Source organism: Alosa alosa, chromosome 18 (genome assembly GCF_017589495.1).
Source record: "Alosa alosa isolate M-15738 ecotype Scorff River chromosome 18, AALO_Geno_1.1, whole genome shotgun sequence".
NCBI lineage: Eukaryota > Metazoa > Chordata > Actinopteri > Clupeiformes > Clupeidae > Alosa > Alosa alosa.
Window position 1 is genome coordinate 22,565,308 of NC_063206.1, and position 8,362 is coordinate 22,573,669.

Below are 8,362 nucleotides of genomic sequence, written 5' to 3' on the forward strand. Positions count from 1 at the left end.
CAAAAAAATGAAATCTCACTATTGTTCATCTTAATAAATCCTCTTTCATAGGATTTACAAAACAAAATTAGGTTTCTAAGGTGAAATTGAGTTGGTTGTGTTATTTCAAATCAATAATGCGTTTTTGCTGATTAACTTAACATGTTTGCATTGGATCTACACAACTTTCTTGAACAAAACGCATTAGATTAGGACATTTGTCCCTCTATGGTTGCCGTAGCATTATTTCACAACTTATGAGGACCATGGTGAGGACTCCGCCAGAGACGGTTGAGAAAGTGAAGGTCCGCCATTTTTTCCTCGCTTGCTCACGGAACATTTTTGGATCCTGTAATTGCAAGGTATGTATTTGTTGCTGTTCATAGTGTTTTTGTTTTGAGTTTAGCGAGTTTGTCGTAACAACAACTTGAATAATCTTTTTAGTAGATCTTATGTGTAAGTGTAAATGTGTTACTTAACTCGAGCAGCTAATGTTAGCTACTAAATCTGTCATGGTGGCTGGCGAGCTAATGTTAAGTCATCTCAGGCTAGAATTCTATCATGTTTCCCGGGTTAGTTTTGCTCCCTACTGAAGATAGACAGGGGTGGTGCCTTGATGGGGTTATTTCATATAAATCACAATTGAATGTTCATAGAAGTGCCAAGGTCAGGATGACTTCATGTATTTAACTGCTAAGATAAGCTAGCAGCTAACGTTAGCCCCATACAAACCCTGCCTGGGTTTAGCTTCTATGTAAATACTAATAGTTGGATCAGTATCTGAAAAATGTCATGTTTAAACGTAGGTGCACCCCACTCAGTTTGACCAAATTATCCTTCTGTGTCATGAACAATTAGCTAGGGTTGATGCAGACTCTAAAGTCCGTCAAGAAACATTTGAATCTTTTTAATGTTCGTGTAGCAAACTCTGCCATCTTGCCTAGTCTCTCTGTAACATTAGCCATGTGTAGCTGCAATCTTTAAAGGACAGCAGTTGCAGGAACATCAGACTTGTCATTATTTTTGTATTGCTATCATAGGCTACTTGGCTCTCATCCGGCTTATATATCAGTTAAAAGAGCAAAGCAAATGGCAGTTTCTTGCATGGAAACTTGCCCATTTTAAGCACACACATTTGTTGTCAACCACTATATTCAGGAGGTAAATAATTTTAAATTTGACATGCTAGAGGCTGCCTACTCTTCAATGTTTGAATGATTTGTTAATCACAAACAAGTAATTAATTAAATCACAAACAAGCCAATCTAATTAAAGGTTTTCTTCCTAGTTCAATTCTATTAAAATTCTGAATTGATTCTGTGATCCAATATTATTATAGTTTTACACATTTTAGTGTAAATTTGTTGAGTTTGATATACTTTCTCATCTCCCCACAGGCCTTTATGTGGCAGTGCCAATGTGGAGCGCAAGACCGAGTGTCATCAAGGTCTCATTTATTGAAGTTTTACAGGTTAGCTCATGGTTACTTTGGTCGCAGACACCCATACCATATGCTAATTGTAATTCTTTCTGTATTTCCAAATGCTGGGTTGTATTGTTAGTTGATCTTTCTATCTCCTCTCCCCTCGTAACTTGTCAGAATGTCAGAACTCGACATCATCTGCACAAGGCTGTCTGCTGTGTGTGCGTAGGAAGGGAGGAGATCATGGCTGCCATTGACCAGGTTAGTGAGAAGTTGTTTTGTGCCTCCCACTTTGAAAACCTGTGATCCAATATTAGGCCATGAGCTACCGGACCTTGCCATGCACCTGCTAACTTTTTTTGAAAGGTCTTACCTTGCTGACATGACATGAATTTGAAAGTTAACATTGACATATTTGGGGTGCACTGCCTGTTTCAACCCCATGAATAGATTTACATTGAAGATCAGTGCGTTCTAAAAATCTCTTTTAACATTTAACAAAGGGGGTTGCATGGTAAGGCATGGTAAACATTAAGATGCTTAATTTGTAGTGTTCATTTCCCTATTTTGCAGAATTATACCATTGGCTTGCAACCTGAAAGCACTTGTGTACTTAAATGAAGGCTCTGAGAAACTCATAAAGGAATACCTGGTAAGTGTAAATGAATATAAAAAAAACAGTAAAGCATTACAGCAGCGAGAGTAGCAGTGGTACGTCTAGTGGAAAATGGGTATGAATGAATATGGCTTCTTATATTATTTTAGTACCCATGGACATTTCCTTGTTCATGTTTCGGTGCTTGTAATGTTTTGTTAAGGCTGTCTATATGCATGTTAAAGCAGAACAAGTCACCATCGGTCTGTTTGACCACGCATAAACCCTTTACAGACAAAGCTTCCTAGTCTGTGTTGGTAAAATGTCACCCAAAGTTTTAATTTTTGGTTTAATCTTTTTTTAGTTAAAAGAAATCATAGACGTTAGAGGGATTTTGGAGAGCAGAGAGTCTAAAGCAATGGTTCGGAGTGAATTTCACCAGAAGTGTATCTCGTAAATTACCCCACTAATAATGTCCGGAATATTACCAAACTTCTACAGTAGTACAAAAAGGGTCTGTACTCATAAACAGCACCTACTGCAACGCTACGTTGACGTCACTTTGTGATTTGGTAAAAGCCCGTAAAAGTCCTGGCAGAAAGCGATGCATAAGTTTTATAAATGCTTGTATTTTCAGGTCAACACTTATATATCATCCAGTTATCAATATATGACTATGGAGTGTTGAATTCACTAGCTTTTCTCTTACACTTGTGAGTTTTGCAAAGGACTTTTACGAGCTTTTCACAAATCACGGAAGTGATGTCGATGTAGCGGTAGCAGCAGAGAGTAGAAGCTATCAGGCAAGTGTTATTTAAATAAGCTCCTGGTGTAGGCTACTTACAAACTTTCCAATGCCTCGTTTAATGAGTACAGACTCTTTTTATGTACTACTGTAGAAGTTTAGGATATTCGGACATTATTAGTGGGGTAATTTACGAGATACACTTTGGTTTTGGTAAGCCATTGGGCTGATACATAGACTGACAGCAAAACTCGACCAGGAAAAAACTCGACCAAAGGAAAAACCTACTTGGGGGGTTGGTGTCATGATGATCATGCAATGACCCAAGGGTGAAATTCACTCAGAACCATTGCTTTAATTTAAAGGAGATGGGAGATGCGAGGTTAATCCACTGAATTCAAACATATCAAAAAAAACATATACTTTTGTTTGAAAAGTCCTCAATTAAATGTTTGTTTTTTTTTGGTCTGTGGTAAAGGACGCGGACTGATGCCCAAAGCCAGATGAAGAAAACCACCATCGGGATCTTTGTAATCAAACATGAGGGTGCCAATGCCTCCACTAGAAGATGTAGACATTATAGTTGAATCACTAACAATGTAACAAAACTAAACATGCTGTGTTTAGCAGAGATATTTTTCTGTTCATTGCATTTCTATTTTACTAAAAAATGTCCCTGATGGATTGATGAGAATGGAGACAAAGGTTGCTGCTAAATAAATGCAGATTTGTTTTGAAGACCGTGTGTCTGTTTGCTATTTCAACACATTTGTTCAATTTTAGACATTTTATTTTATTTAGAAATGTTATGCAGAACAAATTCAACTTGTTTACTTTGGATTTACTTAAGAACTTTGTGTTTAGGATGAGTTTACTTAACAAAGTTTTGTCAAGTGTGGTTCCACGTAACTGTATCACTTAAACGTAACTTAATGTGGATGTGTGCTAGATATCTTTTTAACTTAAATTAATTGAACATAACAATGTGACTTTGATTGAACAGGACAGTATTAAGTTGAGTCAATGTAAGAATGCTGAATTAATTGAACATAACAGCATTAAATTGGTTGAACACAGCCATATTAAGTTGGTTCAATGTAAGAATACTAAAAAAAAATAAAGGAATTCAATTACTTACCATCTACTTTATTGACTCTTGTTCAGTTAATGTTATTTATTTGAGTCAATTGTAAAGAATATAGTATCTTTAGAGTTATTTTATACAGTTTCGTGGAACCACTTGACAAAACATTTTTAATTAAATCCAACAAGATATTTTTTTGAGTGTAGTGGTCAGAGACAATTACCAGGGAAAAGAAATCAAGGCAGAGATCATTTCAGCAAAGTTACCTGTGCCACAGCATGGCGAAAAACTGAATCCCCAGTAGAAGTGCAAAGCCAATGACAAACATTAGGCCAATGGGATCAATGAAGATTTTCGCGTCAGTATCTAATGTCCCATTGGGATACAGCTTGGGAATCTGGATGGTGACAGCCCCTTCTATCTTCTGCAGAAAGAACATCGCCACAAGCCAGAGGGCATTGCAGATGAAGTAGATAAATGTGGCCTGTAGATGGCGACAGACAGGAGCAAAATAAAACATGAAATTGAGACATGGATATTACATTTACAGTGCAGAGCTAGACTGCAAGTTGTTATCTTCCTAGCTGTAAAACTGATAGATAGACAGATTAATGAGATAAGGGAAACCTTGTTTCTTAGGTCTTTTAAGTCTGCCTCAATCTGCTTCTTCTTTGCCTTATCCTCATCCAGAGGTTTGAGATAGCGTTCCTGGAGACCCTCCCAAAACTGCACCTCATCCTGGAACACCAATCACTTAGTTTCAGATTCAACCTCCTAAAGCCTCATTCATCCTCATTTTATTGAATAAAAAAGGATAAGCTCACGTGTGGGAAATCATGAGATTATGGATGTTTTGTCTTAAAACTTACATTATCAAGGTATTTTCTTTCCAGCTTCAGCTCCCCAGATCTTTCCACCAACTCTGTAATCCAGGCTTAACACATAAACAAACACAACCAAGATGAAGGATAAACCGTATTTGGTGCACAAGGATACAGTAATTCTAGTATTTATCAAGTCATTTTCTGTATTGTTTCTTCATGAACATAAATTAAACTAGATGTACCGCATAGCGGTACAAAATATGACCGCCGCTCAGTCCTGTACAAATAAATAAATAAACATAAATCACACTTCAATTTGTCTCCATCTTTTACTCCATCCCCCACTCTTGAAACTTTTGTGTATGCTTGTTTGGCATGCCTGCGTGTATGTGTGCGGCTGCACAGAAAGTAGCCTACTGGTGCTGAAAAGGTGAATAGATTGTAGAATAGCCATAGAAGATGTAGCATTGTTATAAAACCTTTAAAATCTCTAAACAATCACAAGTAGGGCAGTTCATCACAGTTCATCCATTGCAACTGGATTGATGAAAGGTCACTTACATCTGTAGGCTACATTGTATTTGGGAAAAGCAAAAGGTATCAGCATAATGTTATTTATTTATTTATTTATTTATTTTTATGTATTTTAAAAAAAAAAACATCTCTGTCAGTTCCATGCCGTTTTCAACAACTATCAAAAACAAAGGTCATTTTGGATGGATGGATTTTTTTGTGAATGTTTCTTCTTCTACATAAGATTTTAGTCATCTTTAGTTCATGTAATACTTTATTGTCAATGCACAAATTAAGTAACAGTAGTCTGAAACGTTATTGTTAATGCACAAATTAAGTAACAGTAGCCTAGTCTGAAACGAAATGCTGTTTTGCATCTAACCAGTGGTGCAAATAACTGACATGTCCAAATGGGCCTTGATGAAATGCGTCGCTAGACTGTTCATACACATTTTAACGAGCCAAAGTTGAAGAGCAAAGACGTCAAAGACAAAGGAGAAGCTTCCTGGAAGATGTTTTAGTGTTATTGTTCATGATCAGGCATCCACATTACATTAAATATTTAATTCAAGTTTTAGAAGTACCATGTGGCATGGAGAATGCATAATTCAGTACAGTCCTGTCTGAAAAAGGCTACACTTATTCCAAACAATTGTGACTATAGTATACAAAAAAGTTGAATGTCTATCTCTTGTTTTTTTGTTACATTAGTGACTACACTACATAAACCAACCTAGAAGACACAAACCTCAACCCCGTGTGGTTTTCAGAGGGTTAACAAAGTTTTTATCACCTGCAATCATCAGACAGACAGTAGCTGGGCCGAGGATGGAGGCTCCCATGGTGAGGGTCTGGTAGAGGATGAGGGTGGAGATGGATTTGTTCTTCTTCACCGTCAGCTCCCCACTGCCCAGAAGGTCCAGGGTGTTGGCCATGGTGGAGGGCCCCCAGCAGCGTCTCTGGTTGTAAAACTCATTAAACTCCTGCGGGGCATTTGTGTAGGAGTCGGACGTGGCGTTGTACTCCACACGCCAGCCCTGCTCCAGCAGTAGTGTGCACAGCCAGCGGTCCTCACCTTTCAAATCGTATAAAGTGTTTCCATTAAAGCAAGGGCGTAGGTTTGGTCTCAGCTTTGGTGGGGACACATCCCCAACTCCTGTTGTCACAATACCAACATTAGTGTTTCAATACCAATACTAAGTGAAGAATCTCAATTTCGATACTTGTGAGATTTTTTAAAACTTGATTTGGTTTGTGTGATTTGTGAGATCATTCACATCAGTGGCAATCATAGAATTTGATTGACCCTCCACACACACACACACACACACACACACACACACACACAAACAAACACAGACATACATAGAAAGTGATGGTTGTCATCAGTGTTGGGCAAGTTACTTCAAAATCGTATTATGTATTACTCATTACTGTCATTTCAAAGTAATTTGTTACATTATAATATGTATCTGAATTGTAAGGCATTACACTACTATTGTATTACTTTTGAGTTACTTTCACCAAAATATCTAGAAATATGAATATGGAACTCTAAATGCAGTTTATAATGCTCAATGCAGCTCATTGCACTTCTAATGGAGGGCGATGTGGTATAACATAATGACTGAGCTAGGCTTAAGGCTAACAACAGTAGAATGCAATAGGCACAGTGATGGCTCATGATGCAATACAAGGAACAATCATAGCCAGAATTTTGTTAAAAGCAGACCAAAGGTCAAAGTCTGGTCAATTGTGATAGAAATGCTGTAACTTTAGGCTTAGGCCTACTCATTAAAATTAACAGAGAGCCCACTACCTGTATATTGCAACCCAAAACTTAGACATGTCAAGATTTCTGAAACATGTAATATGTATTTCAAATACAAAATAGTATTTTGTCATTTTTATTTTATTGGGTTGAAGGAAATGGCTCTGTATTTTGTATCAAAATACTTTATTGGTGTGTATTTTTGTATTTAAAAAATACTGCAAAATACTATATGTGAATAATTGGTAATTAGGCAACAATGGTTATTGTTTATTGCAATCAGCTAATGTGAGAACAGCTGTGTTCAACGACATTCACAGCTTTTCAGTGACGGCCTTTGCTGAAGCATCAGCTCTGGTCTGAAGTATAAGTATAAGTATAAATACTCTTTTGATCCCGTGAGGGAAATTTGGTCTCTGCATTTATCCCAATCTGTGAATTAGTGAAACACACTCAGCACACAGTGAGGTACCCACTAATCACGGCGCAGTGAGCTGCAACAACAGCGGCGCTCAAGGAGCAGTGAGGGGTTAGGTGCCTTGCTCAAGGGCCTACTGATCGGGGTTTGAACCGGCAACCCGCCGGTCACAAGTCCGAAGCGCTAACCAGTAGGCCACGGCTGCCCTGAATCACTGGTGTGAAGTCGTACGCAAGTAAAGATGAGCAAGGTTACCTGTGCAAGTTCACATAAGGACACCGACAAAGGCAACAATGTCCTTTTGTATCCAAGCCAATTAACAGAAAAAATGTCAGATATCTCAATGAACCACAATGACATCAATAGATGGTAAGGTGTTGAGTGTGTTTGAATTCCCTTCCTTGTGCATTGGACAGTGGGGAGAAGTTCACCTTGTTTAATTAAATAACAATTCTATTTACAGTGTACAGCCTTATGATTTTCTTATTCAGTTCTACACTGGACTTGAATTACGAAATTCGGCACAGATACACAATTATGATTTTGGCCTATTGATTATAATGTGGTTAATTGTAAGTATAAGTATATTTTAATCTCTGCATTTAAGAAAATATAATCTCTGCATTTATCCCAATCCGTGAAACACTCAGCACACAGCGATGTGAAGCACACACTAATCCCGGCGCAGTGAGCTGCCTGCAACAACAGCAGAGCTCGGGTAGCAATGAGGGGTCGGGGTTCGAATCGGCAACCCTCCGGTTACAAGTCCGAAGCGCTAACCAGTAGGCCACGGCTGCCGAATTGAAAGCTCTGTCAGTCGTTTTGGATAAGCATCAGCTAGATGACTAAATGGAAATGTAAATTCTTGAATTATTCTTAATTCTGATCACACTACATGAACTTGCATACGGTAGCCTATATCCAAAATGGCATGACAGGGGCCAAATTGTATTGCTTTCATACTTCCTTGAAAAAAGTATTTTGAGTATTTTCTAAATACAAAAATACAG

The 8,362-nt window shown here is 37.9% G+C and overlaps 1 long non-coding RNA gene across 1 annotated transcript; it reads left to right on the forward strand.

Annotated features, from left to right (window-relative positions):
- Positions 1–22: 22 nt before the first annotated feature.
- On the forward strand, positions 23–3,480 carry LOC125311736. Its single transcript, XR_007196519.1, has 5 exons — positions 23–341; positions 1,377–1,450; positions 1,580–1,663; positions 1,976–2,054; positions 3,221–3,480. It is a non-coding gene; the product is annotated as an uncharacterized LOC125311736 (long non-coding RNA).
- The last annotated feature ends 4,882 nt before the right edge of the window (positions 3,481–8,362 follow it).